At 40.6% G+C, this 9,233-nt stretch overlaps 1 protein-coding gene across 2 annotated transcripts in view; it reads right to left on the bottom strand.

The window, feature by feature from the left end:
• Window positions 1–280: 280 nt before the first annotated feature.
• Window positions 281–9,233, bottom strand: part of APTX (aprataxin) — a 30,106-nt gene continuing 21,153 nt past the window's right edge. Inside the window, exons 9-10 of one of the 2 annotated variants that reach the window (XR_012332236.1) lie at window positions 2,653–2,803; window positions 281–1,782 (exon numbers count right to left, since the gene is read on the bottom strand). The gene's annotated coding sequence lies outside the window, so the exon portion shown is untranslated. Of the gene's footprint in view, window positions 2,804–9,233 lie in introns of both variants that reach the window. The other variant, XM_073805656.1, reaches the window with a different exon arrangement.

Genomic DNA, 9,233 nt, shown 5'->3' with positions numbered 1-9,233 from the left:
ATGCAGCCAAAATATAAATAAATAAATAAATAATTTTAAAAAAATTCTTGTAACAGGACATTCACCAAAAAAAAAAAAAAATGAATCTAGACACAGACCTTACACCTGTCACAAAAATTAAATCAAACTGGATCATAGACCTAAATATAAGATACAAAACTAAAACTCCAGGAAGATAACATGGGAGAAAATCTAGGTGACAATGGGTTTGATGATGACTTTACAACAGGAGTTGGGGCAGGGGGAGTTGGGGGGGGGATGAATAATAAGTTGCACTTCATTAAAATTAAAAATCCTTTAACTGGGGACAAAATTTTTTGTTGTACAAATAGAACTGAAATGCAAATTCCTAGCTGAAGGAGAGAATACTGGGGTTTAGAATCACAGTAAAGTATAAAAGACTAATGGCAGATCCTTGCCTAGGTCATATTGTTTCGTTGCTGTGATACAGGTAAGGAGAAAGGAGATGAGAGCACCCGAATACAACTACTCATTTATAAGAAAATACTCATAAGAAATGTGACATGTACAAGGAACAAATTCTAGGGATAAACGTACCACTTCCACTTTAGCATCTTGAACATATGCCTTCTCAATGGACACAAGGAAATCTGATGGTTCAGGTCTTAAAATTAGATTAAATATTTCCTTGTTATCAACAGCCAAGGCAGTCTCCGTAAGTCTCAGATCCAATCCTAAGTCTCAGATCCAATCCAGCAATCAATTCATAGCAGTAAATATTTTCATTATTTAAAAAGTTCAATCATGAAACTAACAAACGCAAGAACTACTTTTCTGAAAAATATCACTTTATAATATAAGCAAACATTCAGCAAATGCGATCAAGAAAAAAGGAAGAAACACAAAATGCAAGATATGAGAAATGGAAAGAAAGTAACAGAAATCAAAATTTCCCCCCCAAAAAAGATGACGTATATAATCTTTGCTTTCAACTCTCAAAAATTATTAAAGGGGATCCAGGTCACATTAGGGAGAGTAACCCTTCTCCAAAATCTCCTCCTCCCTTCCCTAATTCTCCCAAACACTCAAAAAAGTTCCCACTTCCCAAATGACTCAAGGTCTTCTCCAAATGTTCACCTCCTGTATATTCTTTCTCTTCCTCCCTTTTCACTGTGTAGTTTGGTTTAGCTTCTCTGACTTCTTTTTGTTGCCTCTCCACTTCTCTCATTACTTGAATTCTCTACCACAAAGGATAACTGAAGCCAAAGTCCTGACCATTCTCCTCCTGATTTTCAGGTCCTATTTGCTCCTCCACTTCTCCTGATCTTTATGTCTGAAGTTTGGCTTCCAGGCCACAAAGCACTCACACATGAACTAACCTAAAAACTTTACCTCCCTGTCCCACCCCATCAAAAATGTTTCCTGGAGTCTAAGTGAACACTGAAAAAGTAGCCCTCAGGAACCAAGAGGGTTCATTCCCAGAACTCAAGGATGGTTCAATATTTGGAAACCTAATATAACATGCCACATCAACATAACACAAGGGAAATCATGGGACTTCAATGGCTGCTGAAAGACATTTGTAAATACAAATAGGAAGTTGCTGTGTACAACAATTTTGAACAAAATGTAGTTGATATCTATGTAAAAGAAACAGAGATTGAGGTTGTGGGCAAACAGAGAAAATCTAGTCTTCTAATCTAGTGATAGGGAAATCATCCAGAACATGAATTACCTTCATCTGTGTCATTCTCAGGCCCAACTGGACCTGTTAAAGGCTTGGAATTTGGACTTGCAGGATGTCTTTCCATCTATAGAGGACTGGAGAAGTGATATGACTTGTTAAAATTACTAGCCATTTTTGGCTTTATCGGTTATTAATATAAATTAATTGAATGTTGATTGCATTCCCTTGTGACCTATTACTTTTTTTAAATAAAACTTGGTTTTTCTCACATTCCCAAAAACATATTCACTGTAGCTAATTAGAAATATTCATAACATAATGAAATTTATGTTACCCACATACTCACAATCCACAAAAAACCACTAATTAACATTTTAGTATATATTCTCCCACCATGAGTTTGGGAATATAAGCGTTCTTGGTGTTTAATAAAGACTTAACTTTGTCACTCGTGTTGAAACAATCACTTCTGTGTCCCAGATGACTCAATGGGATATCAGAGGCTAATAGACTAAAGAACTTTAACAGACTCTTGAGGCAAGAGTTTAAACATTTGTCTGCCCGCAAAACACAGTATTAGATGTTTTCCCATTGATAGCAGAGTTAATTTCTGTATGTGGTTTGGAAAAATGCCCTACCAGATGGTTCAAAATAATCAGGGTCAAAGGGATGTACATACACACACACACGCACAACAGCTGAGAACCTCTGCCCTAAGAAATCGATAGATAATTGATGTGTATGAAAATGTATGTACGGTGAGAGACTCCATAGTTTTCACCTCTCAGAACCTGTGTGACTCCTTCAAACTGTCAGGAGCTCTGGTTTGTAAAGTTCTTTCCAGCTCTAATATTCTGGTACTATCTGAGGTTGGGGCTTATTCTGCCTGTTTAGAAGAGAGAAGCATTGAAAGAGCTGGAGGACAGAGGTGAAGCTAGGTTCTTTTATCAGAAAGAGGCTTTGGGGAAAACTGGCCCATGAAAAATGCACACACAGCCCTTTACCTTCTCTGTGGATCACCATCTCACTTTGACAGTACTTCCTCTAATATCGAACCACCAGAGAATTAACAATTAAGTCAATGTAAAAATGATGCCACTTTTCAAAGACATGCCCAGCAGAAATGTCTGTTCCCAGTGCTGCTTCCGGGTATACCTGTGATGGGAACAAGAGTTACTAACCTTGGGGTCAGCTTAAGAAATGGGAGGAAACGAGATAGCATATTTTTCAATGCCTACCATGCACTTGACATGTCCAAGACCCTCCACTGTTAAGTGCCAGAATCAGACCTCAACCATGGCTCTAACCAATTTTAGAGTCTATTTAATCTCCAAGCCAAATGACCTCCTCTATCAATCATGTGTGTTTTATATTCTTACCTACACCCTGGTTTTCTGTCAAACTTCTATCTTAATTAGGAGATCAGTTAAACACACATAAACCTTATTTTTAAAACCCCTCTATATTTTATTTTAAAACACTGATTCTAAAATATAAAAGAGTTACATAAAACTTCTTCCCCCTCCCCCCCCGCTGCAAAAAAAAGGACAAATTAAGACTTTATTGTTCAAATGCTGCCATCTGGTGGCCAAAGATAATAATCCCCCTAAAAATAGACACTTCATAGAAAAGGTATGAAAAACCCCAATAGCCTTTATCACCTTGTTTGTTAGCAAAGATTGATAATCTGGAATGTTATGTGGGAAAATATGAACACTTTTATGTTCCACTAATTCCGATCCATAACAGATACTATGCTCATAGAAATGCAAATCAAAACTACAATGAGGTATCACCTCACACCAGTCAGAATGGCCATCATCAAAAAATCTACAAACAATAAATGCTGGAGAGGGTGTGGAGAAAAGGAACCCTCTTGCACTGTTGGTGGGAATGTAAATTGATACAACCACTATGGAGAACATTATGGAGGTTCCTTATAAAACTACAAATAGAACTACCATACGAGCCAGCAATCCCACTGCTGGGCATATACCCTGAGAAAACCATAATTCAAAAAGAGTCATGTACCAAAATGTTCACTGCAGCTCTATTTACAATAGCCAGGACATGGAAGCAACCTAAGTGTCCATCAACAGATGAATGGATAAAGAAGATGTGGCACATATATACAATGGAATATTACTCAGCCATAAAAAGAAACGAAATTGAGTTGTTTGTAGTGAGGTGGATGGACCTCGAGTGTCATACAGAGTGAAGTAAGTCAGAAAGAGAAAAATATCGTATGCTAACACATATATATGGAATCTAAGAAAAAAAAAAAAGGTCATGAAGAACCTAGGGGTAAGACGGGAATAAAGACACAGACCTACTAGAGCATGGACTTCAGGATATGGGGAGGGGGAAAGGTAAGCCGTGACAAAGTGAGAGCGTGGCATGGACATATATACACTACCAAACGTAAAATACATAGCTAGTGGGAAGCAGCCGCATAGCACAGGGAGATCAGCTAGGTGGTTTGTGACCACCTAGAGGGGTGGGATAGGGAGGGTGGGAGGGAGGGAGACGCAAGAGGGAGGGGATATGGGAACATATGTATATGTATAACTGATTCACTTTGTTATAAAGCAGAAACTAACACACCATTGTAAAGCAATTATACTCCAATACATTAAAAAAGAAGAAATTAGAAACTAAAAAGTAAAACTAACAAAAAACATTTGTTATTATAAATAACAATGGAATTTAGTATGCTATTATACCCTCAGACCTACTGTAGGACATGCTGTTCTTTGCTGTTCCACTTGTGGCAGGATTCATAGTTTTTCTAACAGGTACAGATCCCTATGACTGATACTGTGAGGAAACGTTATACCTGAGCTCCACTCTTCTCTCTCTCAGGCATTTTTTGGAATTGTTTAAAATGTAAATACATACCGTCAACCTCTAGCATGATACCAGGCACATAATAGAAACCCAATAAATGTTTCACTGTGAGTGGAGAAAAAACAAAATTTTATTGGGATCCTATTATGTTCCAGGTACACTGAATTTTATTGGGTACATGTCAGAGAACCAAAGAAAATAGCATCTGTTCTAGAGAACCTCATGGTCTGGTAAGAAACAGGGTCCCCATCCTGTAAGGTTGCACATTTGTGACCTACATGAGCCCCAGACTCAGGGGTGAGTGTGGGCTAAAAGCGTCCACCTGCAGAGGGTGCCTTTTACTCATTCACATGAGACATACACTAACAGCTTCTCAGGTGGGGTATTCAGATAGGGGTGCCTATTGGGGCCTTTCTCCAAAATCTTGGGTCTCTTCCCTAATGCCTGACAAGCTGGAGGGATCACATTTTAGTATTTTACCTATTTCCTCCCCTTGCTCTGTCATGAACATTTTATAGCTGATTCGCTGTGTTATACAGCAGAAACTAACACAACATTGTAAAGCAATTATACTCCAATAAAGATGTTAAAAAAAGGAAGGAAGGAAGGGAGGAAGGGAGGAAGGGAGGAAGGGAGGAAGGAAGGAAGGAAGGAAGGAAGGAAGGAAGGAAGGAAGAAAAGAAGGAATCAATACACACACACACACAAAAAAGAATCCATCTGCTCAACTGGCTTTTCAGGCAACTCCCAAAGCCCCTTCCTCTGCCCTGGTCCCGGCCTCCTACCGCTGAAAGAGCAGCCAATGAAAGAGCAGCAATGAAAGAGCAGCCAATGAAAGAGCAGCAGAGCTGGTGGTCTACTAGTGAGCCAGGACATGGAGGTGCCTCAGGACCCTAGCAACTCTAGCCAGTGTTGTAAGAGTGCATCCTACAGCTTCTGGAGAAGTTTCTGCAAAAGGTCCTTAGCGAGAAACTATTCAATTTGAATATGATAGTTTTTCCTCCAATCAAGGCAAACAGTACAGGCTGGGGGTCGGGGCAGTGGGTTGTGTCAACTTTCTACCTGTAGCTGCCAGAAGCCCAGGATTGTCTGCCTCCATTTTAGTCTTAGATCCCATGACAATGGCACAGGGCTAAGGGAGCTACCAGCATTTTGGAATGATTTGTGCAGTCCATGTGAGTGGTAAATATCTGTTGTTTTGCAACTTGCTCTTCCCTGTTCTGTGTAATTCTGGCGGGGCCATCAGTCCTGTGGCCCTCCACCCATCTTGCCTCAAGATGGTCCTGTTCCTCAAAATGGCCAGAGTACGTCTCCTCCTAAGAGATACATTGATTAGTCCAGAGATGAGTATGTGACCTAAGCAGAAGACTCAGGGTCCTTTCTATACTTGGGCAGGAATGTCAAGGAAAAGGACTGTCCTGTCTCTCTCTCTGAGGCCCATGGCTATTTTTGTTGCTCCCTGGAGAGAGTCAACACAGGAAAGCAGAACTAGGAGATGGAAAAGGAAAGTTCTAATGATGTCACTTAAACCCCTAGATTCAGCTATGCCCTTTGCTCCCCACCATGGGTCCAGAATCAGCATAAACTGGGGCAGATGAAGACTTCTTTTAAAACTTACTTAACAGTTAAGGGCATGGATGTAAAGAATCTCTGTATTTTAGAAAGCTCATCTGCCAATTTTGATCTTAGTAAAAAAAGGAGACCTTAGGGACACAGCAATAGAAGCTAACCAGCTGGAGCCTGAAGCAAGTTATAAGTCCCTCTTACTACTGGGAGGGACTTTAAGTATTATCTAGTCCAAAGCCCTGGTTTTAAATATGAGAAACCAAGACTGGAACGGAAAAAGAATTTGCTGGAGAGAATACTCACTGAGGCCTCACAGGTCAGATGGGGTTAGTTTAGCAGAGAAGACCAGGATTGATGAGTGCTGTACCTGGGCCTTTCACATTCATACTTGTTTAATCCTCACAGTCAATCGGGGATTACACATTTTAACTCCATTTCACAGATGATAAAATTGAGTCCAGAGAGGTTAAATTACTCCAGTGTCACACAGCTAACATGTGACAGAGCTGAGCTTCAAATACAAGCCTAAGCCTTTTTTTTTTTTTTAATTTATTTATCTATTTTTGGCTGCGTTGGGTCTTCACTGCTGTGCGTGGGCTTTCTCTAGTTGCAGCAAGCGGGAGCTTCGCTTCGTTGTAGTGCACGGGATTCTCATTGCGGTGGCTTCTCTTGTTGCGGAGCACGGGCTCTAGGCACATGGGCTTCATTAGTTGTGGCTTGTGGGCTCTAGAGCGCAAGGCCTAAGTCCTTTTATTCCTACTCTACCTTTAGATAAAGAAAATATGCAAGATAAGAAACAAGTGGGATTTAGCACTGACGCCATTCCTTATTCTTAAATAAGATATCAGTACCCTGAGCGCATCTGGGAAGAGTCAAGAAGACTTCCAATACAGGCCAAGATCTGGTTTAAATTGCTAAATGAACCCTTTAAACCTCCAAGTCCCAGTAGCCTTCTAAAAAATGACAAAGTTGAAATAGATGGTCTCAAAATAAATTTGCAAAATGGAACAGGCAAAAGGAATTGAGCAGTGAGTGGCCCAGAATCCTAGAACTCCTTTCCCACTGCCCCATGCCCAGCCTGTTTCCTTCCCTGAGGTCTGGGTAGATAGCAACTGCCAAGAGAGGAACTCTCAGGCATTTGAGGATGTCACTGATTTGATGAGTCATTTCACAATTGCTTACATATTGCTCACCTACCAGCCCCTCCCTGAGTTGGAAGCATCAGAACCCTACTCATTAGGAGACTCTAAGACCCAAAGCTCATTCCTTGGTGGTAGCTTGTTTGTTTAAAAAAAAAAAAAACGTTAACAGATTAAGATATAAATAATAGATTACTCCATTTCAGAGAGGCTAATGGACTTTGAGAGTCCTTTCCTCCAGCTCCAGCTTATGATTTGTTCAAAGCCTATTCTTCATGCCACCATTTAAGACATTCACTTGATCAGTTTCAGGTTCCAGTTCAGCTCTGTCACATCTTATCTAATTTATCTTTCAGCAAGAGAAGAACTCAATTGTAAATGTCCCTTCTTGACTAGAGTTTAAAGTATCCATCCATATTAAACTGCTTTATTTTAATAAAACTTCTGTCTTGCCTGGCTATGATGGGGCCAAGATAAAAGAGGATAGTCCTAATGGAGAAAATACTACGACCTGGCATCACAAATGTGATTTACATGCTTTTAGTCTATTTTTTCATGCCAGTATGCCCTGTACCTTGAGAAGACTCCACCCAATTGCAATGCAGTGATAAATCTGGGTTAAACAGGCAAAGAAAGGTAATTTTTTCTAGTGATAATGTCAACAATAGCCCACCTGGGGGAGGGGATGACATGGAGCCTATACACCTCAATATTCTGCATCCTTTTTCTGGCCCCTCCAAGTCATTATTTACGTTTGTTCTTCTAAAAGATCTATTATTCAAGCTCACTGAGTAGCCTGGCTGAACAAAGAATTTAGAGGTGGCCACCTCACTTCCAAATTTTCCTTCATTATCTCTCACATATTATACTGTCTGTGATACAGTCTCTCCTTGGTTGCAGTTTATCAAATATTCTCATCTTGATTTTAATACTGATATGCTAAACTATATAACATTATTCATTAGGTGGAAAATTAAATTGAATCCTTCTGCAATTATCTATTTCTTAAAGTTCACTAGGCACTTTATCTGAAATTTAGTTAAATGTTCTGTAATTCTCAAGTGCACTGGCTGGGGCCTCAGTAAAATCTCTGCCTTAGTTTAACAGTACAAGCTGCTACAAGCTGTACTGGGTCTTCAGTCTTGAGATACAATCATGGTGCAGATAATCGGTACAGTTTTCCCCTAGACATTCATTTTGGTAAAGCAGATTCAATGCCATTCATTCATTCATTCATTCATTTAACCGTGCGGCATGTGGGATCTTAGTTCCCCAACCAGGGATCAAACCCGCACCCCCTGCATTAGAAGTGTGGAGTCTTAACCACTGGACCACCAGGGAAGTCCCAATTCAATGCCTTTTAGATAGCCTATGATGAGTGTCAGCCAAGGTTCCCAAAGCCCTCAGACCCACTGAGGATTTCCCTGTTTCCCAAGACTCCTGCCTGAGTGTGGTGGCTAAACTGCAGCCAGCAGTTCCTGGGTCCGGATTCCAACTCCAGCCAGAGGCCCCCAGGATGTGTATGTACTAAAGGCCTGAGGAAGGAGCACTGAGACCAAAGGAAAGCATCCCAGAAACATCCTGGAGATGGGATCTGGCCCCTTGTCTTCTGCAGTGATTGCAGACACCTCCTGAAATCCCGGACATGTGACGAACCTTTTCACCAGAGCAGAGGTTCGTAAGTTGAGGTCCCCCGACCACTAGGGAGTCTATGGAAGCACTTCAGGGACTTTATAAACTCCCTATTAATGTATATAAAATGTGTATATATACATTATCCTGGGGAGTAGGCTTGATGGCTTTCATCAATTTTTTTTTTTCAGCCGCGCTGCACAGCTTGCAAGATCTTAGTTCCCCAACCAGGGATTGAACCCAGGCCACCACAGTGAAAGCACCAAGTCCTAACCACTGGACCACCAGGGACTTCCCTATCATGTATTTTTTTTTAATCTAGTCTATGGAAGAGCTCTGTGGAAGTCTCCAAGTTGGCATTACTGGGACAGAGAGAGGCAGTTAGGCCAATTCTGTCACAG

This window comes from Tursiops truncatus, chromosome 6 (genome assembly GCF_011762595.2).
Source record: "Tursiops truncatus isolate mTurTru1 chromosome 6, mTurTru1.mat.Y, whole genome shotgun sequence".
NCBI lineage: Eukaryota > Metazoa > Chordata > Mammalia > Artiodactyla > Delphinidae > Tursiops > Tursiops truncatus.
The sequence above is the reverse complement of the archived record's forward strand: the minus strand, read 5'-3'. Positions and strand labels throughout refer to the sequence as shown.